Genomic DNA, 15,966 nt, shown 5'->3' on the forward strand with positions numbered 1-15,966 from the left:
GGGGCTGCTGGGAGCTGATGTGGAGGTCAGAGATCTAGGACAGGGCAAGAAGACAGCTGTTAGAACAGAAGAGATTATGAAAATACAGCCTTGCAGCTGGGTTCCAGTGGCTCATGCCTATAATCCTAGCTACTCAAGGCTGAGACCTGAGAATCAATCAAGATTCAAAGCAAGCCTGGGCAGACTCTTATCTCCAACGAATCACCAAAAAGAGGGGTAGTAGAACTACTGTAGTTCACGTAGTACAGCAGCAACCTTGTGCAAACAAGCTAAAGCATACCACGGAGGCTCTGAGTTCAAGCCCTGGTACACACACACACACACACACACAAACACACACACACCCTTAGCAGGTGCCAGTGGCTCATACCAACAATCCAAGATACTCAAGTGGCTGAGCTCTTAGGGTGGCAACTTGAAGCCAACCTAAGCAGGAAAATATGTGAGACACTTCTGTCTACTAAGCTACTAAAAGAGATGAAAGGTGAGCTGTGGTTCAAGTGTTAGAGTGTTAGCCTTGAACAAAGGAAGCTCAGGGACAGTGCCAAGGTCTGAGTTCCAGGTCTAAGATTTTTTTTAAAGACACCCCGCACCCCAATCAAGCCATAAATCCAGATTTTGGTCATTCTAGATCTCACTTCCGCTCCTGCCACTTCCACACTACAAGTGGCCAGTGTGTGGCCAGCACTGGGTTAAGAAGTGAACTTATACAAGGAGGACATAGCCAGGTCAAGGATAATGCTCCAGAACATTGAGGTACTGGCCAAACCAGTCTCTCATCCCCCAGTTGCCTGGCCCTAGAGTTCAAAATCTGTGCCTCTGTATTCTGGACATCTGGAATTGTCTAGAAGGACCTGGGAGGCCCTGCTAGGGCCATAAGATAGACTTGCCTGAGACAAGACATCGACCAATACTTCCAAGCCACCTTGGCCTCACCTCCCATGTAGACCCTGATCATCCTTGCTGGGTCAACTTTCAGTCATCCATGAAGCCCGATTTGGCCAGAGCCACTGGCAACCACCCTTCCTCCACTCCAGTGCCAGCCTGCTGGGAGTAGGATATGCAGCCAGAGGCCCAGCTGAAGGAAAGGACAGGATTGCATGACGACTGAACTTGCCCCCCACCCAGAGGCAGGGGAGAACATGCCTATCTTCTCAAAGATCTCTGGCCAGCGGCTGACCGATAGGTGGCACTCAATTCCCCACTCAGGAGTGAATGAGGTTGCCATGAGCTGAAGGTCAGGCTCAAGGGGTCTACTCTCCTACCCCTGGGGCCAGCCAGGATGGCCCACCACATCTGGCCCCCAAATTTCATGCTGCAGATAAAGGATCCTCGAGGCATCTTTGGTTTCTGATTCTCCCAGAGTCCAGTGCAGGGGCTGAGAATTCTCTCTACTCACAGCTGGCTGCCTAGAGATGGTGAGGTCAAAACCTCTGCTCCCCATGACATCCTCAATGTTATGTGTAGGTCATAGGACCCCTACCAAGAAGACCACCAAGAGTCAGACTCTACAGCTGTTTTATTTAAATGGGCTGCAGCTCGGGCCTCGTCCTACACTCTGACACAGCAGAGCCCAGGAAGAGAGCCCCGTGCTAAGGATTTACAGGACTTATGAAGGCACACAACCAGGTGCTTTAGTACCACGTGTTGCTCTGCTCTGAAACAAGCAACAAATGTGACTGCCTCAAGTATTTAAGCGTTCACTCAACTGTGGTGGTCACACTAGAGAGAGTCAGAGGAGAATCAACAGCTGCTGCATAAAAGCAATCAAGGCATGACGTTCATAGCAGGAGACCATCTGGCTTGAGAACTCTGCTTGTAATACTTTGATTGTCATTGATTGTTGGCTGAAATGGTTCATCTAATTTGACCCATAATCCCAGGTGTTAGTGGAAATTGCCAGCTTCAAGCAAAAAAACCTGGAAAAGGTAGCATTTTAGTTGTCCCAATCAAACTTAAAGGGTTCCAAAGTTAGTGGACCTCTTTTCTTTTGAGACAGCCTACATCAGGTTACAGAAACTGGCAGTCAGCAAGCCCTAGCTAACTGCCATGGCCTGATACCAAGCAGGCTCCAACTGGGGAATGCACTTCCCTACCACTGCCCAGCTGGAAATAGCACAGGCAGGACATAGATTAGAGTCTGCAGGATTCCAGGGAGGACTTCCCACCAGTGCACTCCCCTGGGAGGTAATACACACAACCAGTGGGATCCCATAGCCCACTGCCCAGATGCCGATGGACACCGTCAATGCCCTGGGTAAGGTTGCCCTCTCATCCTCAGTAGTGGTGAACCATCTGCAATGTCACACCGTTCACCACTTCCTAGACCCTCCTAGCTTCACAGCCCCTGCCATACTCAACCCCCTCCATCTTGTTCCCTAATTACATTTGGCAGACACATTCCCAACCCTTGAATTAGCTCCAACTATACAAACGAGAGAACAGTGTCCTGCTGGAAGAGTGTGGCTGTGGTCACACTAGGCTCACAAGCCTTCAGGATTAAGACAGAAGGTATCAACTTTGGTGTGTGGTTCACACAGGCCTCCTAGGGGAGACCCACGCAGGCCCAGCAGCTACTGTGGGCTATAGGAAAGGGGGAAGAGAGAGGTGGGAAGGAATGTCTACAGAAATATTCCCCAAAGCAGCCATGAAACAGTGATGGTGAAAACAAAAATTATGGTTGGTCTCATGCTTGGCATTGCTGAAAAAAAGAACAACAAATACAAACACACACACATGCACACACAAATCCAGAACAGTGACTATAGACTCATCCATGCAGCACCTGCAATTTGCCAACTGATCACTCACCTGAGCAGTCAGGCTCTTCTCTCTCTCTCTCTCTCTCTCTCTCTCTCTCTCTCTCTCTCTCTCTCTCTCTCTCTCTCTCTCTCTCTCTCTGTCTCTCTTTCAAGCACACACACACACACACACACACACACACACACACACACACACACACACATAGACTCAGAATAGTGCCCCTCCTGAGTTTGTTGGTTCCTCATCTGGGACAATGTACAAGCTGGAGCACGGGAGTTCCCTTGTCAGAACCAGGGGCTCGACCCAAGGAAGCACCGCTCTAATAATGCTGAACCACCCTGCCTCTCCCTTTCTCCAGGGCCAGACACTTTCCCTTGGGAATAACCAGCCATGACTCCCCATTCACCAAAACCCTAGGCCAGGACTCTGGGCGAAGGAGTCCTGAGACAGGTGGCTCTTCAGAGCCTGGACTGAAAACAAGCAGGAGGTCATGGTGTACCCAGAGAAGTGTCTGACCTGGGGTGGGGGCAGTGTTGGGGAAATGGATGATATCCTAAAGACTACATACATGGATGAACTTCCTACTCCAGCCTAGATGCTTCTGGGTGATTGGTGCTGCTCCCCAACTCTGACTAAAGCCACCAGGTTCCCCTAGGGAGAGAAAGGGTGCAGATGCATGGCTCTGTGGCTCCCACTGCTCTAGGCCAGGGGCTCAGTAGCGCCCCCTGTTCACCCATCCCTGCATCTGCCTTTTTCCTGGGACACTGGCCACTAAGGATGGGTATGGGATTCCAGGATCAACATCCACTCTCCCATCCCCCACTCATGGGGCACATTTGTGGCAGAGTCAGGGCTGGCCTGCCTGGTGCTGGGGAGGCGCGTTTGGGACACAAGAAGGGAGGCAGGAGTCACGGGTCTGGGTCCGTGGGGGATGTAGGGTAGGGGGAGGTCGTGAGGTGCAGACCCGTGGGGCTTCCACTGAGGACCAGGACCGGGTCAGGGCTGCAACGAGAACAGGGGTGCACCATCGCTGGATGACTCCAAGAGGCACCACGGGTCCAAGCTAGCATCAACCTGTTTCAAACAAGGTGCCACAGGTAGGGCAGGAGAAGGGGCTGGGGCAGGGGCGGGCAGGTGGCAGGGCTGAGCTCACCCCCTCCACAGCTGAGCTCCTGGTGCAGGGGCCTTGGACTCAGGGCCTACCTGGCCTCTGAGCCTCCCTTGGGCTGTGAGAGGGATGTGCCTGCTGTGCTGGCTTTGTGTCCTCTGTGCTCCTGGCCCAGACCTGTGATCCTACAGCAGTGGAGCCCAGTCATGGATGCTGCCACCCCTGGTGCATGTGCCTTCTCTTCTCTGCTCTCTCTCTCTCTGCCCCCACTTCTCACCCAGGCTTCCCAGCCCCTGCTGCACAAGTATGCCAGTTCCCCTGTGCCCCTGTCTGCAGCAACTATGTGCCCCTTCAGCCACGCCTTGTCCTCCCCTCACTACTTCCCCACCTTGGCCATGCTCCTGCCCCTGGCTTTGTGCTGCTCTGACTCTTCCTTAAGGCTACCAGGCCATGGCAGAAGCAGCCTCACCTCAGCTCAGGGCTTCCCCCCAACCCAGGCAGCTGTCTGGGGGAATTGAAGATCCCCTCAGCCCAACCACTGGGGGAGACTCTTCTCCATCCACCCCACAAACCAAGCAGGTGCAAGGTAATGCTCTGAGTTTGTGTGTGTGTGTGTGTGTGTGTGTGTGTGTGTGTGTGTGTGATTGTCCTCTCAAGGACTCAGAACATTGAATCTTTTGGGATGACAGCACACAGCACACTTATAAAAATGGAAAGGCTTGCAAAAAATTATATTAAGTGAAGTAAGCCAATCCCAAAGAAACATAGGTCCCATGGTTTCTCTTCTTTGCAATATCTAGTATATGTATGAGTCAAGCAGAAAAGGTCAGATAATGTGATGTTAGGAAAATGAAACCTTAGATATGTATTTAAATGTTTTCTTTCTTTCATGCATTTGCTTCTAACTCATTTATAAGATTTTTTCTTTGTTGCTTTGTATGTCCCTCCCCCAAAGCATATCCCTTGCTTCTAATATATTTGATGTTGGTATAATTTGTGGAGGAAATGGGGAAAAACAAGTCGTTTAAGGATACAGGTGGACCCGTTGCAACTATGAGAAGTACATGTTGTCATGTGGAAAACAAACTTTACAACTTTGGTGCCGGGGTGGGGGGGGTGGGAGGGAATTGGGTAGGGGAACAGGGGAGGCTGGGAAGGGATGTGAAGGGTAAACAAAGGAGGAGGCTGCAATAATTGATAAGAAATGTACTCATTATCTTGCCCATGTAATTGTAACCCCTCTGTACAGTATGTTCACAAAAAATTAAAATTAAAATAAAAAAAAGCAATAAGAACCCTGTGTAATGGATTCAGCACAATGTGCCTTTTGTAGGACTCAGCACATAGATACTTTTGGAATCCTCATGGTAATTTAATTACCAATAAGATTAGACATGCCATTTTGACATCACTAAACTTAAATATCATAATATTATGGCATTATATATCATAGTGACATTAGAGACATATTGTGAATTCCTATTCTGTGATTTCATTCTATTACAAGCTAGCAATATTGGTGGATATCAGAAATCCATTGGGACCTCAAAGCCATTATGACATGAAAATTACTTTGTGACATCACAATGCCATTGTGATATCATTAACCTGTTCTGACATCACAAACCTGTCCTGTCCATTGTTACCTCATCACCAATGTGACATCACAAAGCCATTGTGATATCACATTGCTATTGTGACATTACAATCACCTTGATACCTCCCAAACCCATTATGACATCTTTAGCACCTTTGAAAAAACACATGGCCTTTGTGACATCCCAGTCCCTTTGTGTATCCATATCCTCATTGTGAAATATCAATTGAGATCAGATATGCCATTGTAATATCACAAAGCATTTACAATATAATCATTGGTGTGACATCACATTGTCATTATGACAACAGGTCATTGTGACATCACAAATCTGTAATGACATCATACCAGTATGACACCACATTGTCATTGTGACAACATATATACATTATGAAGGCCTATTATGTGATTTCGTTGTATGTCAAATTGGGTTCATATCAAACACATTTGGACTTCATAACTATTGTGATATGACAATCCCTTTGTGATATAAGATTGCCATTGTGATGTCTCTAAACTGTGACAACTCAAACATGCACTGTCCTCATAAGTTTTGTGACATGTTGCCACTGTGTTATGCCCATTGAGAGCTCAATCTATTTTCAATCTCATATTATTTCAGGTATGACATTAAATATTAGAAATATACTGTGATAGTATGAATATTGTGACATCACACTGCTAGACGTAATGACCATTGTGTCACATTGTCACATCACAAATCTGTTCTGACTTCATCACATTTGGGCCAACAAATGACTTTGGAATCCTCACAATCCCATTCTAAACTCATATACTCATTATGAGTTAATGACAATTGAGGTCTGAAATGCCATTGTCACATCACCAAACTACTGCGACATCACAAAACTATTTTGAACTCATCACTATCATGGCATCACTAACTAATTGTGATATAACAACACTCTTATGACATTATAAATTGACATCATATAGCAATTGTGATATTACTGAAACCTCATGCTTTCACAAACCTATTATGATCTTATCACATCTTAGAAAATTATGGCCTTTGAGACATCAAGCTCCTTCCGTGAACTTGTATCATTGTGAACTTGTAGCAATTGAAAATTGAAATAAGGAGGGTTCCGGGAAGATGGCGGAGGAGAAGCTGGAATCTGAACAAGCTCTTGCATAGAAAACAGTTTCAGAGTTCCAGTGAACAGTCCCAAGCCAGAGAATCACACCAAGTGTGCCATCACAGGACAGAGAGTTAGCCAAGAGAGGGGAAGCCAAGCAGACACATCTGAGCGTCTGCCACCAGCTGCTGCTGCGGCGGCAGGGTCGCAGCAGCGATCGCAGCCGCGGCCATACCTGAGCGCTCACACAGAGAGTCCGGGACGAAGGAGCCAGACGCAGCGGGTGAGCGGATTCTACTCAACACCAGCAAGAACCGACAAGGAGCGGACAACTTCATCCTGCACTTTGCAGACCAGAGACGACCCAGGATCCAAGACTCGGCGTGAGTAGCCCCACTTCCTCACTCCTTCTCAGGGAGCAGAGGAGGGAAGGCCACCCCTCCCCCCCCCCCCCCAGCACCGGTGATCTCCATCTTGGATACCGACAAAGCTCGGAGGAGCGGCTAGCTCCAGCTCAGGCCTTGGAATAAAACGAGTCATTTAGCAGGTCACAAGAACTTAAAGGCGAAGTGACCTCACAGACTCAGTTCCATCCAGGGAAAAGTCACCCAGCTCAGGCTCCAGCCATTGGAGTGGCTCTCCTCACCGGGTAACCAGAGCCAGAGGCTGCCCCTCCCTCTAGCAGCCACCACAATCAATTGAAAAACAGAAACCCTGAGAATGGCTCCAGGCTGGGTGCTGTGAGTTTTTTTCACAAAATAGCCCCAGGGAAAAGCTACTGTTTGTTGAAAGGCCTCAACTCGACCCAGAACCTAGCCTCATCACTGCATCCCCCTCTTTTGTGATTCTCGAAGCAGATCACCCTCCCAGTAAACTAACCTGGGAGGGGGAATCTCAAAATCTTGGGTAAAGCAGAGCATTTTTCTGCCTGTTCCAACAAACTGACTTAAGAAACCAATCAAGCCACAGGACCTCAAGCTGACCAGAGACTCCAACCACACTCTGGTTACAGACAAAAGGGAGATACAGGACTCTTCCCACCCCTTCCCCCCCCCAAAAAAAAAAATCAAAGACCTTTTTTTTTTTCTTCTTCTTCTTCTTTTCTTTTTTTCTTTTTTTTTGTTTTGTTTTTTTTTTTCGTTTTTTGTTACCTTACATATATAAAAAATTTTTTTTTGCTTTTCTAAAACTTTTATTAATCTTTAATTTTTGCCTCTTCTGAAAAAATAATTGTTTTCCATTAACTTTTTTTTTTCTTTTCTCCTCTTATAATTTTTATTTTAGGAATACGTGAATGTGTGTTTTCCTTTCTTTTCTTGTCTTCTTTCTCTTTTTCTTTCATTCTTAATTATCTTTTTGTTTTTTGTCTAGCTCTACTGAACTTCTGATCTTTTCTTCTCACTTTCCTATCCTTTCCATCTTTTCCTCTTTGTTCTTCTTTATGTGACTTAACTCTTGTCCTGCACATCCTCAGATAAACCCATAGTTAACCAGTAGACCCTACCCCCCATTGTGTACACACTTAACCCACAAACTTATTACTCAATTCAAAACCTCTGAGACTTAAATTCATTAATAGCAGTACTACCTCTTTATACCTATATAATATTTTAAGCATTTTTTTAAAGTTTTCCACATCTCCTCTATGTCCCTCCCTTTCTCTCAACATATTCATATTCCTCTATAAATAGATGGTCTTTTAATCTCTAAAATAATATTAATTTTTACGTTTCTATTTTATTTTCTGGTCTCTTTTCATTCCCCTTTCCCTTTCTTCTTTCTCTCTCTCTCTCTACTTGCATCCTACCCAACCTATTTCCTGCACTGTGATTAGGACATAGTTAACTCTCCCTGTGCCTCCCCACACCAATCTATTCCTATTTTTTACCCACATCTCTCCCTAACCCTAATAATTTCTGGTTTTCCAAATTCTTCTCTGCGGTTCGAAGTCCTTTAACATATAGTTGTTTGATGTCGAATAGATGTATCTGTTGAACTAGATTGTATCTGTAGACTATTGACTGTACAAATGCAAACTTTGGTTGATGGTTGCCTTAAGATAGTGTTCTAGCACAAAACTGGTGCTATCTTCATCTCAAATGGGCAGAGTAAGCCGGAAAAACACAAGAAAAATGGCAAATTCGGGTATCTCAATTCCCAATCTTGATAATCAGGGGTTAGAACAGATAATGAATAATCCAGAGGAGAGTTCCCAAACAGCTCTACAAACACTGCTGGCAAACATGATAAATGAAAAGTTTGACAATGTACAAAGGACTCTGTATGAGCGTGACAGGGAGAGAGAGGAGGCATCCCAGAAGTTTATACAGGAATATCATAAGCGTGAGGAAGCTACTCAAAAACTGATACAGGATTTGCGTGAACAACTTGAGAATACTCAAAGAGAAAGGGAGGAATGGTGTGAGCAGGCTGAGAACACTCAAAGAGATCTGCAGGAATCCCACGAACGGGAGGAAGCTAATCAAAGAGTAATACAGGAATTGAGAGACCAGGTAGAGAACACACAAAGATCACTAAAGGCATTCATGGAATCCATTAACAAAGAGCTGAAGGAAGTCAGGGAGACCACAAAGGGAATGCTGAATGGAACCCAACAGAAGGAATGGGAGCCCAAAGAAACCATAACCAATCAACTAAGGGATTTGAGGACGAACACTGAACACCAAATTAAGGAAGTAAAGAAATTCATACAAGACCTAAAACAGAGCTTCAACAAAGAACTTGAAGCCATCAAAGCTGACCAACTAGAAGGAAAAGAGATAAAAACAAAGTAGAGAGTCTTGACAGCAGGTTAGACCATGCAGAAGATCGAATCTCAGGGATTGAAGACAGCCTAGATATTATAGAGAAAGAACATGCAACCATCCAAGACAAGTCCAAGAAATATGATAGATCTATCCAACACCTGGAAGACACCATCAGAAGGCCTATTCTAAGGATAATGGGTGTAGAGGAGCACCTAGAAACAGAAGTTAATGGTCTAGGAAATTTGTTTAACAGGATCCTAGCAGAGAACTTCCCAAACATGCAAAAAGATAGGCCTGTCCAGATACAAGAAGCCTTTAGAACCCCAAATAGACCAGACCAGAATAGGACATCCCACCGCCACATTATAATCCACACAGGATCAACTCAGAACAAGGAAAAGATCCTTAAAGCTGTCAGAGAGAAAAGGGTAATCACTTATAAAGGGAAACCAATTAGAATCACCTCAGATTTCTCAGCAGAGACAATCAAAGCAAGAAGAGCCTGGAACGATGTATGCCATGCCCTAAAAACAAACAACTATCAACCAAGAATACTGTACCCAGCTAAACTCTCCTTCATAACTGAAGGCCAAATAAAAACCTTCCATAGCAAAGAAAAATTGAAACAATACATCTCCACCAAACCAGCCCTACAAAAGATTCTTAAAGATGTCCTACACATAGAAAACCAACAAGACCGCAATAAAGGCCAAGAAACTGCACCCAAACTGAGAATCCAAGAACCATAGGAAGAACCCAGTTTTCGCAGCCCCCAAAAAGGTAGATAACATGGCAGGAACTCCCAAATACCTCTCAGTCCTATCTCTTAATGTTAACGGACTGAACTCTCCAATTAAGCGACATAGACTGTCTAGTTGGATTAAAAAACAAGACCCTTCTATCTGTTGCCTGCAGGAGTCACATCTTGCCCGTAAAAACAAACACATTTTCAATGTTAAAGGCTAGAACAAAATCCACCAAGCAAACGGACCGCATAAACAGGCGGGAGTTGCAATCCTAATATCAGATAAAATAGACTTCAAATTAAAATTCGTGAAAAGAGATAAAGAAGGTCACCACATACTAATTAAAGGATCTCTCCTTCAGGAGGATATTACAATTCTAAATATCTATTCACCAAACAATGGAGCACCCAAATTTATCAAAGAAACACTACTTTCCCTCAAATCCCATATAGATCCAAAGACATTAATAGTTGGGGATTTTAACACACCACTCTCCCCACTAGATAGATCAACTCGGCAAAAACTCAACAGAGAAACCACGGATCTAAACAGCTGCATAGATCAACTAGACTTAACAGACATTTACCGAACATTTCACCCAGCAGCATCAGAATACACGTTTTTCTCAGCAGCACATGGAACGTTTTCTAAAATAGACCACATTTCAGGCCACAAAGCAAACTTGTCTAAATTCAGAAACATTGAAGTTATACCTTGCATTCTCTCCGACCACAAGGGAATAAAATTAGAACTCAACACCAAAAGCCACCAAAGAAAGTCCGGTATCACATGGAGGCTGAACAACACACTGCTGAATCATGAGTGGGTCATGGAAGAGATTAGAAAGGAAATTCAAATGTTCATGCTATTCAACAAAAATGAACACACAAATTACCAGCTCCTCTGGGACACAGCAAAGGCAGTACTCAGAGGCAAGTTTATAGCTCTGAGCTCCTACATCAACAAATTGGAGAGATCTGAAACTAGCAATTTAATGACACATCTAAACCTCCTTGAAAAAGAGCAGCAAGATAAACCCCAATCCAGTAGACGGAAAGAAATAATCAAAATTAAATCAGAATTAAATGAATTAGAATCCAAAAAAACTATAGAAAAAATCAACAAAACAAAAAGTTGGTTCTTCGAAAAACTTAACAAAATTGACAGACCCTTAGCAAATCTTATCAGAAAAAGAAGAGAACACACCCAAATTAATAAACTCAGAGATGAGAATGGAAACATCACCACGGAAACAACCAAGATTCAGAACATTATAAGGGAATACTTCTCAAAACTGTATGCTAATAAGTTTGAGAACTTGACAGAAATGGACCTCTTCCTAGCAAATATTGACATGCCAAAACTAAACCAAGATGAGTTAAACTATCTTAACAGGCCCATATCAAGCATTGAAATAGAAACAGCAATAAGAGAATTCCCAGCTAAGAAAAGTCCAGGACCAGATGGTTTTACAGCGGAATTTGACAAGCCCTTCAAAGCAGAGCTCACACCAATTCTCCTCCAACTCTTCAATGAAATTGAAAGAGAAAGCTCACTACCGAACACATTCTATGAAGCCATCATAACCCTCATCCCAAAACCAGGCAGGGACTCATCAAAGAAAGAGAACTATAGACCCATTTCTTTGATGAACATTGATGCAAAACTTCTCAACAAAATTTTGGCCAACCGACTTCAACAATTCACCCAAAAAATCATACACCACGATCAAACAGGATTCATTTCAGGGATGCAAAGCTGGTTCAATATACGCAAATCAATTAATATTATTCATCACATCAACAGGAGCAAGAATAAGAACCACATGGTTATCTCAATAGACGCAGAAAAAGCATTCGACAAGATCCAACACCCCTTTATGATGAAGGTTTTGGAAAAATTAGGAATGCATGGAACATTCCTCAGTACAATAAAGGCTGTATATGACAAACCTACAGCCAGCATTATATTCAATGGTGAAAAACTAAAGCCATTTCCTCTTAACTCAGGAACAAGACAAGGATGCCCACTCTCTCCACTTCTCTTCAATCTAGTGTTAGAATGCCTAGCTACAGCAATAAGACAAGATGCAGACATAAAGGGGATCCAAATAGGGAAAGAAGAAATAAAACTCTCCCTCTTTGCAGATGACATGATCTTGTATTTAAAGAATCCCATAGACTCCACTCCCAAATTACTTAAGCTGATTCAAAACTTTGGCAAAGTAGCAGGTTATAAAATTAACCCCCAAAAATCCATGGCTTTTCTGTATGCCAACAATGAGAAAAGTGTGGATGAAATTACGAAAGCAACTCCATTTGTAATAGCCCCACAAAAAATAAAATACCTAGGAATTAACTTAACTAAAGAAGTGAAGGACCTCTATGATGAAAACTTTAAAATCTTGAAAAAGGAAATCAACACAGAACTTAAAAAATGGCAAAACCTCCCATGCTCCTGGATTGGAAAGATTAACATTGTGAAAATGGCAATACTTCCCAAGGCTATCTACAAATTCAACGCAATACCTATCAAAATTCCACCCTCATTCTTCAAGAAAATAGAAGAGGCAATCCAAAAATTCATATGGAACAATAAAAGACCCCGAATAGCAAAAATGCTCCTCAACGGAAAGAACACTGCTGGAGGAATATCAATACCAAATTTCAAACTCTACTATAAAGCCATAGTAATCAAAACAGCTTGGTATTGGCATAAGAACAGACCTCAGGACCAATGGAATAGAATTGAAATCCCAGAAATGAACCTACAGACCTATAGCCATCTAATCTTCGATAAGGGAGCTAAAACAATAGAATGGAAGACAGAAAGCCTCTTCAGTAAATGGTGCTGGCAAAACTGGTTAACTACATGTAGAAAACTAAAGCTAGATCCTTATATATCACCCTGCACCAGAATCAACTCCAAATGGATCAAAGACCTTGAACTCAAAGCAGACACTCTGAAAACATTACAGGATGGAATAGGAGAAACCCTGGGTCTCCTCGGCTCAGGCCGAAATTTTCTGAATAGAGACCCGGAAACACAACAAATCAAAGAAAGGTTGGACAAATGGGATTGTATAAGGTTGCAGAGCTTCTTCAGGGCAAATGACATAGCTAGCAAGATCAATAGAAAGCCCACGGATTGGGATAAGATCTTTACTAGCCATACAACGGACAAGGGTCTCATATCTAAAATATACTTGGAACTCAAAAAATTAAACCACCCAACAACAAATCCTCAAAGAAACAACTGCCCCATAAGTAAGTGGGCGAAAGACATAAAGAGAAGCTTCTCTGAAGAAGAAAGAAGGATGGCCAATAGACACATGAAGAAATGTTCAACATCCCTAGCCATAAAAGAAATGCAAATCAAAACAACATTGAGATATCACCTCACTCCAGTTAGAACAGCAAAAATCAAGAACTCTAACAACAACAGATGCTGGAGGGGATGTGGACAGAAAGGAACCTTACTTCATTGTTGGTGGGAATGTAAACTTGTTCAACCACTTTGGAAAGCAGTATGGAGGTTCCTCAAAAGACTCCATATAGAGCTCCCCAATGACCCAGCAATCCCACTTTTGGGCATTTACCCAAATGACCACAAACAAGGCCACACTAAAGCTACCAGCACAACTATGTTTACTGCAGCATTATTTACCATAGCTAAGATATGGAACCAACCCAGATGCCCCTCAGTAGATGAATGGATCAAGAAGATGTGGTATATATACACAATGGAATTCTATGCCTCCATCAGAAAGAATGACATTGCCCCATTTGTTAGGAAATGGAAAGGCTTGGAAAAAATTATATTAAGTGAAGTAAGCCAGGCCCAAAGAAACGTAGGTCCCATGGTTTCCCTTATTTGCAATATCTAGTATAGGTATGAGTCAAGCAGAAAAAGTCAGAGAATGTGATGTTAGGAAAACGAACCCTCAAATATGTATTTTAATGTTTTTGTTTCATTCATGCATGTGTTTCTAACGCATTTATAATATTATTTCTTTGTTGCTTTGTATGTCCCTCCCCCACAGTGTAACCCCCGCTTTCACTATATTTGATGTCAGTATAACATGTGGAGGAGACGGGGACAAACAAGTCGTTTAAGGATTCAGGTGGACCTGTTGCAACAATGAGAAGTACAAAATGTCATGTCAAAACCAGCTTTACAATGTCGGTGGGGGGGAGGGAGGGGGGGTATGATTGGGTGGGGGGTAGGGGGGAGGCTGGGAAGGGAGGTGAAGGGTAAACAAAGGAGGAGGCTGCAATGCTTGGTAAGAAATGTATGCATTTTCCTGCCCATGTAATTGTAACCCCTCTGTACAGTATGTTTTCAAATAAAATAAAATAAAAAGAAAAAAGAAAATTGAAATAAGATGTGATATTGCAAACTAGTTTTCACATCACTAACCCATTTTTATATCATTAACACTTTGACAACCAGAACCTGTTAGGAACCCAAGCACTTTTGACAAAAAACATGACCTTTGTTTCATCACAGTTCATTTGTATATGTCATTGTGACTTCATCCTCATATCCTCACTATAAACTAATGGCAATTAAGATCTGACATGCCATTGTGACATCATAAACCCTTTGTGACATTATCACCAGCGTGACATAAGACTGTCATTATGACACCATCAGCTCATTGTGACATCACCAAGCTACAGTGACACATAGCATTATGACATCGCATTGCCATTTTGCTGTCATAGACACATTGTGAATGTATATCTTGTGATTTCATTCTATTTCAAATGTGGCATATCAGTTGATATCAGAAGCACATTGTGACCTCATAACCATTGTAAGATAATAAACCCTGTGTAACATCATAACCAGTATGACATTATATTGTTGTTATGATATATTTAGCTTATATTGAAATCACAAAATGATAATGACAGTATAGCATTTGGCATTGTCATTATGACATCATTGTCACAATATGAATGCCAAATCTGTGATTTCATTGTATTTGAAATGTGACATGTGGGTTGATATCAGAAACTCATGGTGATGTCATTACCATTGTCTCATAAAAGTCCCTTTTTGACATCAATTTGGCAATGTGACATCACACTGGCAATGTGATGCTAGTAAGGCATCGTGATATCACAATGTTCATGAACTCACAATGTATTCCTGGTATCAACCAACATGCCACATTAGAAATAGAATCAAATAACATAATAGGCAAACACAATGTGTCTATGACATCAGAATGCCAATGTGATGTTGCAATGCTATGATGTCATTGTAGTTTTACATGTCAAAATGAGCTGATGGTGTCAAAATGGCAACATGATGTCACAATTATGATTATGTCAGAAAGGATTGGTTATGTTTCAATCGTATATCTTATGTCAGTTTTCATTAGTTCCCCATGAGGATATGCATACAAAAAGGTTCTGTGTTGTCACAGAGGCCATGTGTGTTTTCAAAGGTGGTAAGAGGTCATAATAAGTTTGGGATGGCCCAATGTGATCCATAATGTCACAATGGAAATGAGATATCCCATTAGGTTTTTGATGTCACAGTGGTGATGAGGTCACAACGATTTTGTGATGTCACAGTTTGTAATATCAGAATGATATATCAAATTTCAAGGACTCATAATTCAATATGAGGATACCAGGTGATAGAAGAAGCTCCATAGTATGAGGTCATACTATGTGAAAACCCAATGGGACAGTGATTTCATAATGACAATGTGATATCTCACCATCATGTTATAAGAATGTTTTGATGTCACAATTGATGATGCAATACTGATGAGGAGGTCGCAATAGATTTGAGATGTCCCAAGGGTTTGGTGATGGCACAATGCCATGTGGGATCTCAATTGTCATTAACACACCATGAGTATATG

This window comes from Dipodomys spectabilis, unplaced genomic scaffold (assembly GCF_019054845.1).
Source record: "Dipodomys spectabilis isolate Male_0828 unplaced genomic scaffold, ASM1905484v1 ptg000503l, whole genome shotgun sequence".
NCBI classification, from domain to species: domain Eukaryota; kingdom Metazoa; phylum Chordata; class Mammalia; order Rodentia; family Heteromyidae; genus Dipodomys; species Dipodomys spectabilis.